The 17,025-nt window shown below is 38.6% G+C and overlaps 2 protein-coding genes across 4 annotated transcripts in view; one reads left to right on the forward strand and one right to left on the reverse strand.

Moving 5' to 3' along the window:
* Positions 1-17,025, forward strand: part of LOC147359626 (uncharacterized) — a 243,029-nt gene that overhangs the window by 215,555 nt on the left and 10,449 nt on the right. The gene's annotated exons all lie outside the window — the stretch shown is intronic.
* The window catches only part of LOC147359629 (uncharacterized), a 675,420-nt gene that overhangs the window by 154,303 nt on the left and 504,092 nt on the right, over positions 1-17,025 (reverse strand). The gene's annotated exons all lie outside the window — the stretch shown is intronic.

Genomic DNA, 17,025 nt, shown 5'->3' on the forward strand with positions numbered 1-17,025 from the left:
AAAGGCAACTGATTCAAAATACTAAAACATCCATCAGTTAAAAAAAAATACAAATACACAAATAAATATGTCATAGACTGCCAGTGTGTGAGGCCTCAGATGATGTCTACTAAAAGCTTAGCATAGTGCCTAGCACCTAGTACATCTTAATAAAGGCTAACTATTCTTATTTGTTATACTTGGAGATATGCTGAGAGGTTTGAGCTTTTTTCTTGTTTATGGATCGGGAGTTTTAAGGCTCCATAACCTGAGTTGGTGGTGACAGAGCCTAGCCTAGGTTTCTTTGATCTCAAGTCTCAGTTACCTACCCAGTAGTGAGTGGTTAGGAGTGTTCTTTAATAGCTTATAGTTTTTTATGTTGACCTGATCCCCATGATATTTATGTATGCATGTATGTTTGTGTTTAAAAGGAAGAGGACTCATACACAGATGTCTCCATTAAAAAAGTTGAGTGGTTTTCCAGACTCACTGCTTCTGGGCGGAATTACTCTCATTGTGACAACATTCCAACAGGGTCTGAATTCATAGTTGTAACACCCCTTTATTATGTTCAGAGAATGAGTCTTTAAAGACCCTTTGCGGCCGCAGCCTAAATGTTAGGTTCTCTAATATTTTGCCACTTTGAAGACAAAGAGATTTCAGATAGACGGAGGTCTCTTTCACTCTTGATAACGCTCATAAGGCATGAACTATGAAGGTGATAGTCCTTATTTTCCCTGCTTCGTTTCCCAGGCTCAGTGGGAACCTATAGAACGTCTACATTCTAGTCAGGAGAGCCAAAAAGCAAATGAAAGTCAGTGAAGAGACGTGCGCTAACGATCCAGGAAGTGGAACAGTGAGTGGAAAGGTGAGCTTTTGATGCAGGAAGTAGAACTAGATCAATAAAGTGAAGGTGAACTCCTGTCCCAGGAAGTAGAAGGTGATCAGTGAGTAGAAAGGTGAGCTTGTAACCCAGAAAGTAGAATAAGGTAGGCAAATTTAAAAAAAAAAGAGAAAGTAGCTCTTAGAAGCCAAGGATGATTATTTTTTAAAATTTCTGTCCTTATGCCAAGGAAAGGCCAATAGCACCAGGGATTATTTGAAAACAGGAAGCTCAACCCAGTGTTCTTGGACAACCTAGAGGGGTGGGACGGGGTGGGAGATGGGTTCAGGAGGGGTGGGATGTATGTATACCTGTGGCTGATTCATGTTGATGTGTGGCAGAGGCCAACACAATATTGTAGAGCACTTGTCCTCTCTTAATTGTATTTTATTCTGTACTTATCAATATCATACAATTATAACCTTTGATGAATAAAAAAGAAAGAAAATCAAAGCAGAAAAAAAAAAAAGAATGACTGATTACCTTAAATTAGACTTTGTAGGCTTTCTGCCTCTGCAGCTGTGAGGTTTTTACTTAACCTTTCTCTGACTCAGCTTCCTCATCTGTAAAATTGAGATAATAATACTGCTTGCCTCTCCAGTTGTTCTGAGAGTTAAAAAGTCTATGCAAGTGCTTAGTATGCTGCCTGATATATAGTAAATACTCAATAAATATTATTATTATCGGTATTATTCTCATTTTAAATGTTACAGATTGTCTTTCTCCTGCTTAATAAGCACATGCTTTCATCTACTGGAGTGTCTCTCTCACTTACCTACTGGTTTCTTTATTGCAGTGAAGCATCTATAGTTATTTAATTAATAGTTAATGAGAGAGTTTTTGGCGAGACAGGCTCTTTGCACTATTTAATGCTACTGAAAGCACATCTGTTAATTCTGTAGCACAGAGTCCCACAGTCCCAGGGCACTCTCTCAGTGTCAATCTATGATAAATTGATAACAAGTGAGTTGTTTATTTCCTGGTAAAATGATTGTGCAGGGGGTGGAAGGTGAGAGAGATTGGTTTGTACTGTAGAACAGCTTTTCATACAAAGCATAGCTTCAAATCAGGAAGGCTGGGCTTGGTACACGTAATGCCTCAGGAAGGAAAGAGAACCCAGTCTTGTTTTCTCAGGACCACCTGTCAGTTGAGTGGAAATTTCCTCTCTATTGTATAGACATAAGTATGATAGAATCATATCTACCTGGCTGGAATTCTTACAAAGATGAGTTTGGGCAAGTGCTACATAAGTATTAATAAAAAGCATACTGAATTTCTTCCCCCTATCCTCATAAAGGTGTGTGTTCCCTTCCAGTATCTCTTTTGTTATTTCCTTCTCAGTTTTCATTGCTTGTGGATGTGCATTTTATTAAAATGCTGCAAAATATATATTGGATGGGCATTTTATTGTAATACTGCAATATATATATATATATATATATAATATTATAAGGTATAATTATAGGTCTCTGGCAAAGTAAAGGTCCATATTAATATGTTGTATTTGTCCAGTGTTCATAGCCTGATTTCCACTGATTTGCTGGCTACTTAAACCTCTGCACTGTATCAAAGCAGGGCCACGGTAACAGTGTGTGCCTATGTCCTGACCCCAGTTTCCACGTCTCTCATAAAATGACTTGGGGATGTCGTTTCTGCGAAACAGTAGCCAGTCTTCCTGTGTGCCTGGTGCTCTACAGTTCCAAAAGCACTTTCCCCTGCATTTTTCACTTGATTTTCATAACAAACCTGTGAGCCCAGAAGAGCTTTATGAATTCTATTTTGTATATAGGAAAATAAGCCTGAAAGAATGGAATCAGTTCATAAAGGAACAGGGTAGGGATTTGAACTCAAGAATACATGACTCCAGGGTCCTTGCTTTGTCTTCTAGTCACAAGCAAGGAGAGGTGATTTCTCAGAAACCTCCCTATTAGTTAGAGTGCCTCTTTTTTTTCTTTTTTTAAAGGATCTGTATACCAAAAGAATGCTTAGAGGTGCAATCAAAGCAAGGAAATGAAGTCATTTTTTATCTTCTGATCCTGTTCTGATTCTTTACCTCTTCAAAATTTTCATGATAAGGTCACAAAGGAGGGTAGATTCCTTCTGAAGTTCAGGTCTTTAGGGAAAAGAAAATCATCCATAGGTCACTGATGTCACTTGACATTGGTGAGAAGTATCAAGAAGTGAAGGGGAATCAGACGTGGGTGTGGATACTGGATCCACCGATTTCTAGTTGTAGCACCATGGATGTTCTCTCTTAAGTCGCTATGTCTTCATCCGGTAAATGGGAAAAATGAGAGTATATGCCTTTTATGGAGGGCATAAAGATTGAAGAAAACATAGCTCCTTTAAACTACTTAGCAAAGAATTGGTGCTGTAGCCTCATAAATGGGAGAAGGCAATGGCATCCCACTCCAGTACTCCTGCCTGGAAAATCCCATGGATGGAGGAGGCTGGTAGGCTGCAGTCCATGGGGTCGCAAAGAGTTGGACGCTACTGAACGACTTCGCTTTCACTTTTCACTTTCATGCGTTGGAGAAGGAAATGGCAACCCACTCCAGTGTTCTTGCCTGGAGAATCCCAGGGAGGGGGAGCCTGGTGGGATGCCAGCTCTGGGGTCGCACAGAGTCGGACACGACTGAAACAACTTAGCAGCAGCAGCGGCCTCATAAACAATAGCTATTGTCACTATTACTTATCCTAATTTTACCTTTGATATTTGGATGTTGTAATCAGATAACACATAGGGAAATCAGACTATTGGAAGTTTCTCGAGTATATTTTGCCTTAGAGATCTTCCAGGTCTTTGGTTCTTCAGACCCAAAAATAATGAGTAAAGAAAATGATGAATAATATGTGTTCTGCACTCATGCCCTCTGTATCACATTTCAACTTCTGCAAAGAATGATCATATCACTTACTATGTCCCTTTCCAAAAAAATTCAATCCAATTTAACAAATGTTACCTGAGGGCCTACTATGTGTCCAGTACTGTGCTAGGCATTGGGAAGAGAGGTGGACACAACATGGTCTTCAGCCCCAAGAAGTTTTTGGGTGAATGAGGATGATGGAAACAGATGCTTAAAAATTGTGTTGCAAGGTCTATGATGGCTGTAAGCCCAGAATGGTATTAAAGTTATACTAGGGCCACTTAGGGAAGCCTAGAGCTTAGAAGGCAGTCAGAGGAGTCCTGGGAGCATTTTGGTATTACCAGATAGCAAACTTAAAATCAGAAGAGGTGGAAAATAACTTTTAAGAAGATTTCTGGAGCCAAGTCACGAGATCCTATTGACAAGGTGGTGGGCTTTATCTTGGAGGTTAGAAGTTACAAAATAGCATACCATAAGTCATATACACCTTAGATAGCCCATACAGATTATTTGATATCCTGGGTCTTTTAAAAAATGAATTTACATAAATATAAAATACGATTTTCTTACAAATACCGATGGCTACCTCATGGTGAAATCATTCATCCCACATTTCCAGGGAGTATCAACTAACTGGAACTGAAGTATGGATGCCTGTAAAATGCTAGGCAGGTGCTTTCAGATTTTCCACAGTCCTTACCAGTCCCTTTGAATTGTATTAGCCTAATGCACTCGTTTTTGTCATGTTTGACACCCACAGGCATTCTAGACTGCTTTCTGCTTCTTCCATTGTCCATCCTTAACAAAGGTAGGAAACTGTACCTGTAAGAAAACTGGGTATCAGTTTCTTTAATGCATGGATAGTGTCTTCAGACTACAAATAGTTTGTTCCCTGGACACCAAGTTCATCAAACCATTTCTATCCAGGTTAAGGTCAGAGCAGGAAGAAGGAGACAGCAACTTAACAGCCAAAATATTGGTACTACTAGTTATGTCTACAAATAACGGGTTCAGTTCAGTTCAGTAGCTCAGTCGTGTCCGACTCTTTGTGACCCCATGAACCGCAGCACGCCAGGCCTCCCTGTCCATCACCAACTCCCGGGGTTCACCCAAACCCATGTCCATTGTGTTGGTGATGTCATCCAACCATCTCATCCTCTGTCCTCCCCTTCTCCCCTCCTGCCCTCAATCTTTCCCAGCATCAGTGTCTTTTCAAATAAGTCAGCTCTCCCCATCAAGTGGCCAAAGTATAGGAGTTTCAGCTTCAACATCCGTCCTTCCAATGAACACCCAGGACTGATCTCCTTTAGGATGGACTTGTTGGCTCTTCTTGCAGTCCAAGGGACTCTCAAGAGTCTTCTCCAACACCACAGTTCAAAAGCATCAATTCTTCGGTGCTCAGCTTTCTTTATAGTCCAACTCACATCCATACATGATGAATGGAAAAACCATAGCCCTGACTAGACGGACCTTTGTTGGCAAAGTAATGTCGCTGCTTTTTAATATGTTGTCTAGGTTGGTCATAACTTTCCTTCCAAGGAGTAAGCGTCTTTTAATTTCATGGCTGCAATCACCATCCACAGTGATTCTGGAGCCCAGAAAAATAAAGTCAGCCACTGTTTCCACTGTTTCCCCATCTATTTGCCATGAAGTAAGTGATGGGACTGGATGCCATGATCTTAGTTTTCTGAATGTTGAGCTTTAAGCCAACTGTTTCACTGTCTTCTTTTACTCATCAAGAGGCTCTTTAGTTCTTCTTTACTTTCTGCCATAAGGGTGGTGTCATCTGCATATCTGAGATTATTGATATTTCTCCCGGCAATCTTGATTCCAGCTTGTGCTTCCTCCAGCCTAGCGTTTCTCATGATGTACTCTGCATAGAAGTTAAATAAGCAGGGTGACAATATACAGCCTTGATGTACTCCTTTTCCTATTTGGAACCAGTCTGTTGTTCCATGTCTTGTTCTAACTGTTCTTTCCCGACCTGCATATAAGTTTCTCAAGAGGCAGCTCAGGTGGTCTGGTATTCCCATCTCTTTCAGAATTTTCCAGTTTATTGTGATCCACACAGTCAAAGTCTTTAGCATAGTCAATAAAGCAGAAATAGATGTTTTTCTGGAACTCTCTTGCTTTTTTGATGATCCAGTGGATGTTGGCAATTTGATCTGATTCCTCTGCCTTTTCTAAAACCAGCTTGAATATCTGGAAGTTCACGGTTCACGTATTGCCGAAGCCTGGCTTGGAGAATTTTGAGCATTACTTTACTAGCGTGTGAGATAAGTGCAATTGTGCGGTAGTTTGAGCATTGTTTGGCATTGCCTTTCTTTGGGATTGGAATGAAAACTGACCTTTTCCAGTCCTGTGGCCACTGCTGAGTTGTTCAAATTTGCTAGCATATTGAGTGCAACACTTTCACAGCATCATCTTTCAGGATTTGAAATAGCTCAACCGGAATGCCATCACCTCCACTAGCTTTGTTCATAGTGATGCTTCCTAAGGCCCACCTGACTTCACATTCCAGGATGTCCAGCTCTAGGTGAGTGTGAGTGATCACACCTTCATGATTATCTGGGTCATGAAGATCTTTTTTGTACAGTTCTTCTGTGTATTCTTGCCACCTCTTCTTAATAATGGATGATGTCTACTTATATGTGCCAGCAATTCTGCTATTAAGTTTACACACATCATTTCAAGTAATAATCTTACAAGAACAGTTCTTTAGTATCCCTATTTTACAAATAAAGAAAATGACATTTACAAATGTTGATAGAATGGTCAAAGTTGGACTACCGTAAACATAGTCTTAAACAGTCTGTATTGCTGCAAGCGGGTAGTGTAATATTTCTAAGTGGCTTTATGAGTAGGAAGAGCAAGGTAAAAACAGGAAGAATATTAAAATATACTCAAGGAAAGCCTACTAAGAATTGCCTAAAAGTTGTGCATATCAAGTTGCCATTCAGGTATAGGTCTCAGTCTAACACTTGACCAGATTGTAGCTAACAGGAAACAGCGTAATAGTGATCTACTAATTTTGTCAACACATTTGGAAAGATTTTCTCCTTAAATAACAAATAAAGTGAAAAACCAGTTTTAAAAACTTTTTGGAAAATTGCAGGATAAAGAAAAGGGAACTTTGTCCAGAAGAATAGAAAGAAAATTTATTTCTTTCTATAAATAGAATAGAAAGAAAAATTATTTCTAATTAATAGAAATAAAACTATCACTATTTTAGAAACCAGTTGATATAAAAGTAAAGAAATAATGCCTCTTGGAAACAGAAGCAGATCATCATAATAAGGTAACATAAGCTGAGAGAAACAATATTAGGATAAGCTGAAAATACATATAAGTGTTGTAAAAGATGATAAGGAAACTAAAAAAGCAAAACCAAAACTTCAGTTGCATAATTAAAATAATTTGTGGGGGAAGAAAAAGGAAGGAAGAGTCAGAAATCATTCTTCCTGAATGACAGCTTATATAGTTCCAACTGACTTGCTGCTGAGAAAAAGAAAATGGACAAAATATTTACAAAGCTTAAAAAATACACACTTATACACATACAAGGTGGTAAGACATAATATCAAGAAAAACAACAAATACCAGAATAAAGCATATAAAGACAAAAGAATGAAAATACAGAAAAGTGTGTAACATATATAAGCATCCAGTAAGGAAGTCTAACATGTATATAATTGGAAATCCAGAAGGAGAGGAGAAAGGGGAAAAAAGGCAAAAAGCAATACAAATTTCCAAAAAATAGTAAAGAAATTGAGCCATCAATTCCAGAAGTCCTATAAACACCATGAAGGAAGAATATAAAGAAAACTATACTGAAGAGTATCATAAAAAACTGCTAAAACTAAGAACAAAGATAAAAATCTTAAGGAAAAAGGGAAAGTGGGGAAGGCATGTTATCTTCTGAAGAGCAACAGTAAGACAGACAGCCGATTTTATCAATAGAAACTATAGGAAGCAGAAGACAAAGGAATGGTATCTTTAAAGTGCTGAAAGAAAATGAGAGACAATCTGAAATGTTAACACAGAAAAAAATCCCTTCAAGAATTATCGTGAATTTAAGAGATTCAAACAAACACAAACTAAGGGAATTCATCACCAGCAGAGCAGCTCTAATGAAACACTAAAAGGAGTGATTCAATGCCAATGAAATATCTGCCACATGGAAGCTAAGGAATGCAGGAATGAATAAAGAATATCAGAAAACAGTAAACATGTGGGTAAACATAATCGCAACATATACACAGAATTTATAGGAAACTTTTACACAACAACGAGAAAAAAGACAATCAGCGGGAATATGTACACCGTTCTCTAACCAGTCCCGTAGGAAAGTCTTCTGTGGCCAAAACCATGTGGAAGTGTTCGTCTTCGTTGGTAATCATGTGGTACAAATTGAAATAAAAACAAAGTACAACTAAATGCTCACCAGAGTACTAAAATTAAAAGACTGACAATACTGAATTGATAGCAAAGTTGTGAAAAAACAGGAGCTCTCATAGGCAGTTGGTGGAAGTTAAATTATTATAGTTGTTAAATCACTGGAGTTAAGTTAAATTATTAGAGTTATAAAAATTGAAAATTAATATGCCTTATAGCACAAAAATTCTACTTCTTATATTTATATAAGATAGAAATAGCAGCATGTGATCACAAAAAGACATTCTCAAGAAGTTTCTTAGGAGCATCGTTTGTAAAAACCCCAAGCTTGAAACAACTCAAATGCTCATCAACAGCAGAATAAATAAATTGTGGTACTCAATAAGGTACTGTAAATTAAACAGTTCTGCAAATTATAGCCCATGGGCCAAATCTGACTCACTTGCCTGTTTTTTCAAATACATCTTATTAGAATACAGTCAATCTCATTCTTCTATATATTGCTAATAGCTTGTTTCATGCTATAACAGAGTTGAGTCATTGCAGTAAAGACCATCTGTTCTTCAAAGTCAATTAAAAAAATATATATATATATATGTATGTTGCCTTTACAGAAAAAGTTTGCCAACCCTTCTGTAGGTCAGTGAACATAAGTGGACTACAACTATGTTTGTTAACATGTATGAATATTACAAATAAAATCTTGAGTAAAAAGAAACCACCCCTCCCCAAGAAAAAAATTACACAGATAACATTCTTCAAACAGTGTTTTTGAGCTCCTTTCTCTACCTCTCCTAGAATTTTCTCTGTTTTAAAATTTAACTCTGTCCTTCCAGTTGCCCAGGACAAGAATCTACATTCTCACTTCCAATCTATCAGAAAGTCTTATTGGTTTTTTAATGTACCTTACCTTTGAGGTACATTAAGTGTTCAACCACATCACCACTTCTTCCCTCATCATTCTGGTTCATGGCACCATCACCTCTCATCAGGACTATGGCAATAACCTCACTGGTGTCTCTCCTTCTGCCCTTGGCCCTATTCACAGCAGATAGAGCCATTCTACTAAAAAGCAAATCAGGCTTCCCTGGTGGCAGAGTCATTAAGAATCCTCCTTGCAATGCAGAGGACACCAGTTCAATCCCTGATCTCGAAAGATCTCACATGCCTAGGAGCAGCTAAGCCTGTGAGTCAACTACTGAGCCCATTCTCTAGAGCCAGTGCTCAGCAGCAAGAGAAGGAACTGCAATGAGAAGCCTGCACATCACAATTAGATACTAGCCCCTGATCACTGCAGCTAGAGAAAGGCCATGTGCAGCAAAGAAGACCCAACACAGCCAAGAAAGTAGCTAACTAGATGAATAAAAACTTTTTAAAAGTCAGCTCACTCTACTTCTTTGCTCATAACTTTTCACTGGCCTGTCTTCTTAGAGCAACTGCTAAGATTCTTACTCTTACCATCTCTTCACATGGCCTTACCTGATCTGCCTTTGTATTACCCCAGTGGCCTCCTCTCCTGCTACTCCCCTCAACCCCTCCCCTCTCCCTACCCTTGCTCACTCTCGCTCACTCTAGACCAGGCACACTGGTCTCTGCTCTTCTTTGAAACCACGCTAGTCAAGGTCACTGAACTTGCTGTTCTAACCAGTCTGTTCTTCTTTTAGATATCCCTTTGGTTCACTCCCTCACCTACTTCAGATCTTTACTCAAATGTTTCCTTCTTAGGGCTTCCCTGGTGGCTGAGATGGTAAAGAATCTGTCTGCAATGTGACAGACCCAGGTTCAATCCCTGGGTCTGGAAGATCCCCTGGAGAAGGGAATGATTACCCACTTTAGGATTCTTGCCTGGAAAATCGCATGGACAGAGGAGCCTGGTGAGGTATAGTCCATGGGGTCACAAAGAGTCAGACACAGCTGAGCAACTAACACTCTCACTTTCACTTTTCCTTCTTGGTAAGATCTTGCTTTTCCTTCCTATTTAAAAATGCAACTTTCCACACTCCTAGCACTCACTTACCTTCCTTATTTGTCTCCAGATTATTTACAAATATCTGAAATATTCTATTTTCTTTTGTAGTCTCCACAAAGGTGGGGATTTTTGTTTCTCTTATTCAGTCTTGTATTCTAAACACTTAGGACAATGTGTGGCACAGAGTAACATTTAATTAATGTCTGTCTTCTAAAGAAATAAACTTTAGGAGGAGTTCTGAAATTCTCAGAAAAATAAAAGTGAGATAAATAACAGAAAAGATAAATATGGAGGACAGAGAAAGGAATTTTACTTAAAAGTAACTAGTGTTCACAAGGAAAAAAATCAGAGTAACTACAACATAGGCATCAACAATATAATTTTTTTAAATCCTGATAAGTAATTAGATTAGAAAGTAAAGACAAAAGGGTTCTTGCTGCTCTGATGAAGTCAGGGGAAAAGAACTGACAGAAACATACCTTGGCAAAATTTATGATGGGTCAGAACAAAGAAAACTGTGACAAGTGCTCAGGTAAGAGGAACATTTTAAAAAGATAAACAGTTTACTAAACACACACACACACACACATGTCAGTCTGGCTTAGACTCCATTGTATCAGAAGTTAGGATGTAAGGAGTGACAACTGATGGATTTTAATGGAGGAGGTTTGGATTCAAAGTCTTTACATACATCCCAGTTATCTTTCAAGTATGTGACAATGGAAACACAGTCTCAGATGTGCAAAAACAAAGATATGCCACCTGTGTATTTTTTTTTTTGAAAGAAATTACCTGAAAAGATACTCTGACTACAAAATAAATTCAGATTTAAACAAAATCAAGAATGGATAGGCCACAAGTTAAACATACTACTATACTTTGTTTTTTATCATTGAGTGCCTAATACTGGAGAAAGAATATATGGAACAGCAGAAGGAACTTACTATGAAACATCTGGATGTAAATCCCAGCTCTCTCACTAATTAACTTTGTGACTTTGGGCAATCACTCCAACTCTTTGAGCCTTAATTTCTTTATAACCTTAAGATAATGCTACCTAACTGTCACAGGTAGGGTAAGCTGGATGAAACTAGATCATGGATGCAAGAGATTAATAAACAACTCTAAAAATGCTAGTACTCACTATTATTCACTTAAGGGTTTATTCAGCTTCCAGATAAATTATCAGAGTAGCTTTATTATATGTGTCCCCCCCAACATCCATATGTTACCTCCCGATGTGATGGCATTAGGAGGTGGGAGGTAATTACTTTGGCAGGTAATTAGGTCATGAGGGTGGAGCCCTTATCAGCAGTATTGGTTTTCTCATATGAACAGACAGGAGAGCTTGGCTTTGCTCTCTCTCTCTGCCATGTGTGGATACGGCAAGAATCCTGAAGCAGGCTTTCACTAGACATCAGATCTGCAGGCTTCTTGATCTTGGACTTCCCAGCCTTCAGAACTGTGAGAAAAGAATGTCAGTTGTTTAAACCACCCAATCTATGGTATTCCTCCATAGCAGCCTGAACGGACTATGACAGGCTTTCAGTTTTCTTTTCAGGGGATAACCATTTCTATGAATAAGGGATTGGTTGTGACACAGTGAAGACAGCTCACTGTATGTGGAAACATAAATCTTTTTATTATAGGTCTCAGTAACCATAGTCCAGATCTAGCTACATAATGACAGGTGTTGCTTCCTTCTACAAAATTCTGTGGGCTTCCCTGGTGGCTCAGTGGTAAAGAATCTGCCTGCCAATGCAGGAGACAAGGGTTCGATCCCTGAGTTGGGAAGATTCCCTGGAGAAGGAAATGGCAACCCACTCCAGTATTCTTGCCTGGGAAATCCCATGGACAGAGGAGCTCATGGGCTGTAGTCCATGGAGTTGCAGAGAGTTGGACACAACTTAGTAACTAAACAGCAACAGAACTGTTGTTGAACTCTGTAAAACTGCATCTCATCCTCAAGTTTTTGTGATTAATCAGTCGGGTTATTCTCTTAATAGAAGCTAGAGTCTGTATCCTGAGCTCATTTCTTACATCCTTTCATTCTGACCAGAGCTGCCTTGATTTTGTGTTTTCAAATTCCTTTTCTGCATGAAGGCTTTCCACCTGTCTCCAGACACCACCATCTCTGGTCAGTCCCTTTAAATTTTTTAGTGTGAATTACACAAGTACATGATTTACAGGTTAATTACATTTAGGATTGTGATTTTAGGATTCTGTTGGTTACATTTTGCATAAACATTTACACTGGAATTCCATGAAAATCTCTTCAATGGTAAAACAATATAGCATTACAAAGGAAAAGGAAGTAAAAATTTTGTGTACCATATGATCTACACTATGTACAAATGGTAGCAAAAAGATTAAAAAGAATTGGTCTTGAGAATGGTAATGTCTTGGGAGTTGGAATAGCAAGTTATTTCAGAAAATTGACTTTATGAAGCAGTGGTTCCCTGAGATATTCCAGCTTGTCAAAATATTCAAGAAATTCTATAAGTGAAGGCGTCATCTCAGAAATTCACATCACAAGTAAAATTATTAAGTCATATGATAAATAATTTAGTGGAAAAAATGCTGTTTGTTGTTTTTTGTTTTTTGTTTTACCCCAGATTCACAAACTTATTTGGAAGAATTCTTTAAATTTACCATCAAATACAATTCCCTGGAACACACTTTGGAAACTAAGCATTCTAAAATGTCCCCAGTGGACATAAAGTATTTACATATTTTCTTCTTTTCTCTTTTTTGTATTAAGAAAGTAACATACCCTCTTCTGAACCAAGAAAACAATGTAAAATTGTATTTAAAAATTAATGATCCTATCCCATAACATTTTCATTTCTGTCTCCCAAGATAACACATTAACAAATTGATGTGCATTAAGAACAAGTGTATACGCTCATATGCACAAATGCTTAGGGCTAATGATATTCTGTTAGACATCAGTCTTTTACAGAAGTAATATCATACTCACGTTATTCTGCCATTTAAAATTTTCACCTAAATACAGCTATCTCCCATCTGGAGATATATGAGATATGTATATGTACATGTATTCTCAAGTATAGGCCATTCTCAAACATAGGCCGTTCCTCCTGACCCTGCTTTGGTCTGACTCTCTTTGACAAGTCTTCTCTTCATCAAGTCCCTCTTACAAAGAAGACCTTACTTTGCTCAGGTTCTGGCACTCCATACCAAGCCACTCCTCAACAGGCGTGCCTCCCTCACCCTGCTTGGGATCACACTGTCAGAGTCACCTCCCCTCTCATCCTGCATGGACCCCCAGCTCTCCTTGCTCTTGTTCTGATGCTCCATGCAGCAGTCCTGCTCACTATTGTCTAGTTGCTCTGTCTACACTGACGGCTTCACAGCTACATCATTCAGAGAAGGCACATGAAAGGGAAAGAAAGCATGAGAAAAAGAGGGCATGTTTTCCGTATTTTCTGGAGAGCAGATGTTTTACATGCGTTCTATTTCTTCACAACTTGTGTGTATGCTACCTTCTGGGTAATGTCCTTGATTTTATGTTTCTCTTCTTTGACACTTTCTTCAGCTATGTCTCTCATGGTAGCTTTTATATTTGTTGCATTGTTTTATTTTCAATTTCCTGAACAACCAGTGGGGCTGACTACATTTTATTATGTGTTTAATACTTACTGAATTTTTCTCTTCTGTGAATTGCTTACCTATATTTGTTGCCCAAGTTTCTGTTGAGTCTAACAACATTCTAAAAGTGGTTATCTCTGAATCATTGCATTCTTGTTGATTTTATTGAATTATTTATGTGTCTATTTTCTAAATGTTATTTAATACTACATTGCATTCAGCACCAGAAAATCAGTTTCAGAGCAACTAAAAAGTAGTTCTGTGATTTATGTATGTATTATTTATGTGTGTTGTTATTGTTCAGTTGCTCAATCACGTCCAATTCTTTTGCGACCCCATGGACTGCAGCCTGCCAGGCTTCTCTGTCCATGGTATTTTCCGGCAAGAATACTGAAGTGGATTGCCATTTCTCCTCCAGGGGATCTTCCCGACCCAGGGATCAAACCTGCATCTCTTGCATTGCAGGTGGATTCTTTAGCACTGACACACAGCCCAGGTGTGTGTGTGTGTGTGTGTGTGTGTGTGTGTGTGTTTTACCAGAAAATGACAAATGGTGAGGAGTGCGATGGGATGAGAGTGATGTTTTATCTCCTAACTGGATTATCAAGTAAGACCCATTTCCTCCATAAGCTCCCATATTTCTTCTTCAAACCCAGTAATTTATTTCTATTACGGCTTTTGAGTAATAATTAAAGCCACTGAAATATTCTACACCTGGGAATGGAGGAGGGTTAATTTTCATGAAGCCTTAGGAGAAAGCTGCTGTCAGATTGCCAATGAAGTGTAAGCCTGCTCATGAAAGGTATTACTTTATTTCAAGAATTCAGTTTCTTGCCCTTATATTTAATAGATTAATTTTGCTTTTATTGTTTTGTCACCAACACCATCCTCAATATCTGTAGCTACATGCTGTTCATAAAAGGATTCATCTTACAGAAGAACATCACTAAGCTTTAAAAGCAGAGGTGTTATGGAATTGAGAGGGCTGACAAGCCACTGTTAGGGCTCCAACTGAGATAATCAATATTCACCTACTTACTTTACTTCTTTTTCTTCTTGCTTGCTTCACTGCCCTGTCATCTCTACAAATATCTTTGTAGATTATAAACTTTTGCTTGATATATAACTCAAATCTTGAAGGTGATTTTAGCTAAAAATAACTCGAGCCACATGGAGCCTATGTGTTGTGTACTATGCTCCTGGGAAGTCAAGGACCGATCTTGGGACCCAAGAGGTGAAGAGACAAGGAAGAACAGGGCGTTGACACGAGACACACCTGAGTCTTAGCCCTACTTCGGACTGCCGCTGGAAGCCACAGTGTCCTCATCTATAAAGTACTGACTGTAAGTAACTGATTAATTCATTTGTTAACTCAGTAGGCATTTACTGTGGGTGAGTAATGTGAACCACCTAAAGTATTAAATCAGAAGACAAAGCCTCACTTTTGAAAGTTAATAAATACGAATTTCCTCCCCACATGTGAGAAGCGTGTGCAGAGTGTGTTGCACTATAAGTGTCCAGATTCCTGACGACTGTAAACTGAGGCTACCCCACTATTGGTCCATCAACTTCAGCCTTTGTCGTGAAAAGTGATTATCTCATTACTTGCAAATTGACTTGTGAGTTTAATAACTAATAACATTCACCACCCTGTAAATCCAGGAGAGAAATGATGCAGAATGTAATTGAGATATTCTCCTACAATTTATCTAGTGGCCATTGAGGAGTGAGTACAAATACCTTATGCATGAGCAAGAACTCAATATTTAAAATCCTAATAATCATCTTCATCATTTCAAATGAGATGTTTTACACTGAGATCTGGGATGGTAAAAGGATCAGAATCACACAATCAGTGCTTCAATTAATTACTCTCTTCTACATTGTGATAAACAACAACATACCTGAGACTCATATATTCAACACACACCACATACCTAGAGCTCCTTAAATGGTGGCGTATTTCCTTGGGAATTGAGAGGGAGTGATGGTTAAGAACAGGCTCCATGTATAGTCACTGTATTTGCCATAGTCCTCCACCAATCAAAATATATAGTTTGCTATTTTAAAATGATGGCTATTTTTGTTTTTCCAAGTATAAAATTATATCAGAATATTAATCCAGTATTTTCTCCAAACATGTACTCTGGAGAATTACTGATGTAGCTAATTTATAGGTTTTTTAAATTCGTAAGTTGAAGCCAAGAGAGGGGACACAATTTGCCCAAAGTACACACAGCTCGTGGACAGAGTCAGAATAAGACATAGGCTTCTTTTCTTCCAGCCAAGTGCCACTCCTTCTGTTCTTCATTCTGCCTTCTTTAGAATCAAGGGAAATGATAACAGGGTCTAAAATAAAGCCTATCTCAACTTCAGAAGTTTTCTTCGATTAATTGAATCAGTAGGCTTGAGGCTTCTTGGGAATCATTCTGTTAGACATGGGCTAGAAATAGCCTATCCCTTGGCTGAAACAGGTTACATTTAAATTGACATGCTTTCTCCAGTGTGCAATTAGCAAAGAACAGAAGCCTACTTTTGTAAATGCTGTTCAGGGAACATGGAGCAGCTGTGTCATTTCTCTAGGTCAGTCATATTCCTGAAATCTCTCTTTGTCTGGATGCCTATGGTTATTCTAATTGCCAGGAGTAATTCTCCTGGTGGCAGTTGAGGATTGCTTCCGGTGAAAAGACAGATTCACAGGGCTATAGAAAGGAGACACCTGGCATTATTCTCTACACTGGCTGTTCAGGCTTCACAATCACCCTGCATGCCAGGCAGTGTCATTCCATCATGTATTCATCTGTCCATTCCCCTAATACAGCGTTATTAGCATCTGCTCTGTGCCAGTACCGTGGAAGCGATACGGAAGAAAATAGACATTATTCCTGAGTTTGTGGACCTTGCTCTCTAGCACAATAGTCAGATGATAATGAATAATTAAATATAATTATCAATATCAGCTCCATTTTAAAGATGAAGAACCTGAAGTTTAGTCCATTGACGGGACTTACACTTTACACTTATATTCACCCATCAATCAGGAGAGTTCAAAATCCACAGCTTGCCCATGTTCCACCCACTGCCTCTTAGCTGTATGCTTCCAGAGAGGATGTGTGAATGTGTGAAGTCTCAAGGGAAAATATCCTTTCACAAAACAGAGGGCTGAGGCTTCATCAGAAAAAGCGGACAAATACAAAGGATCCACAGACTGAGGGACACACCGAAGGGGGATATACCATTTTTTCAAACAGAACTCCTCAAGCAGCCCTTTCACTTTAAACAGATACATAATAGTGTGTGTCTGCCATTATTCTACGGCT

The sequence above is a fragment of the Bos grunniens genome, chromosome 14 (assembly GCF_055505025.1).
Source record: "Bos grunniens cultivar Pamir isolate PY7600 chromosome 14, Bosgru_T2T1.0, whole genome shotgun sequence".
NCBI lineage: Eukaryota > Metazoa > Chordata > Mammalia > Artiodactyla > Bovidae > Bos > Bos grunniens.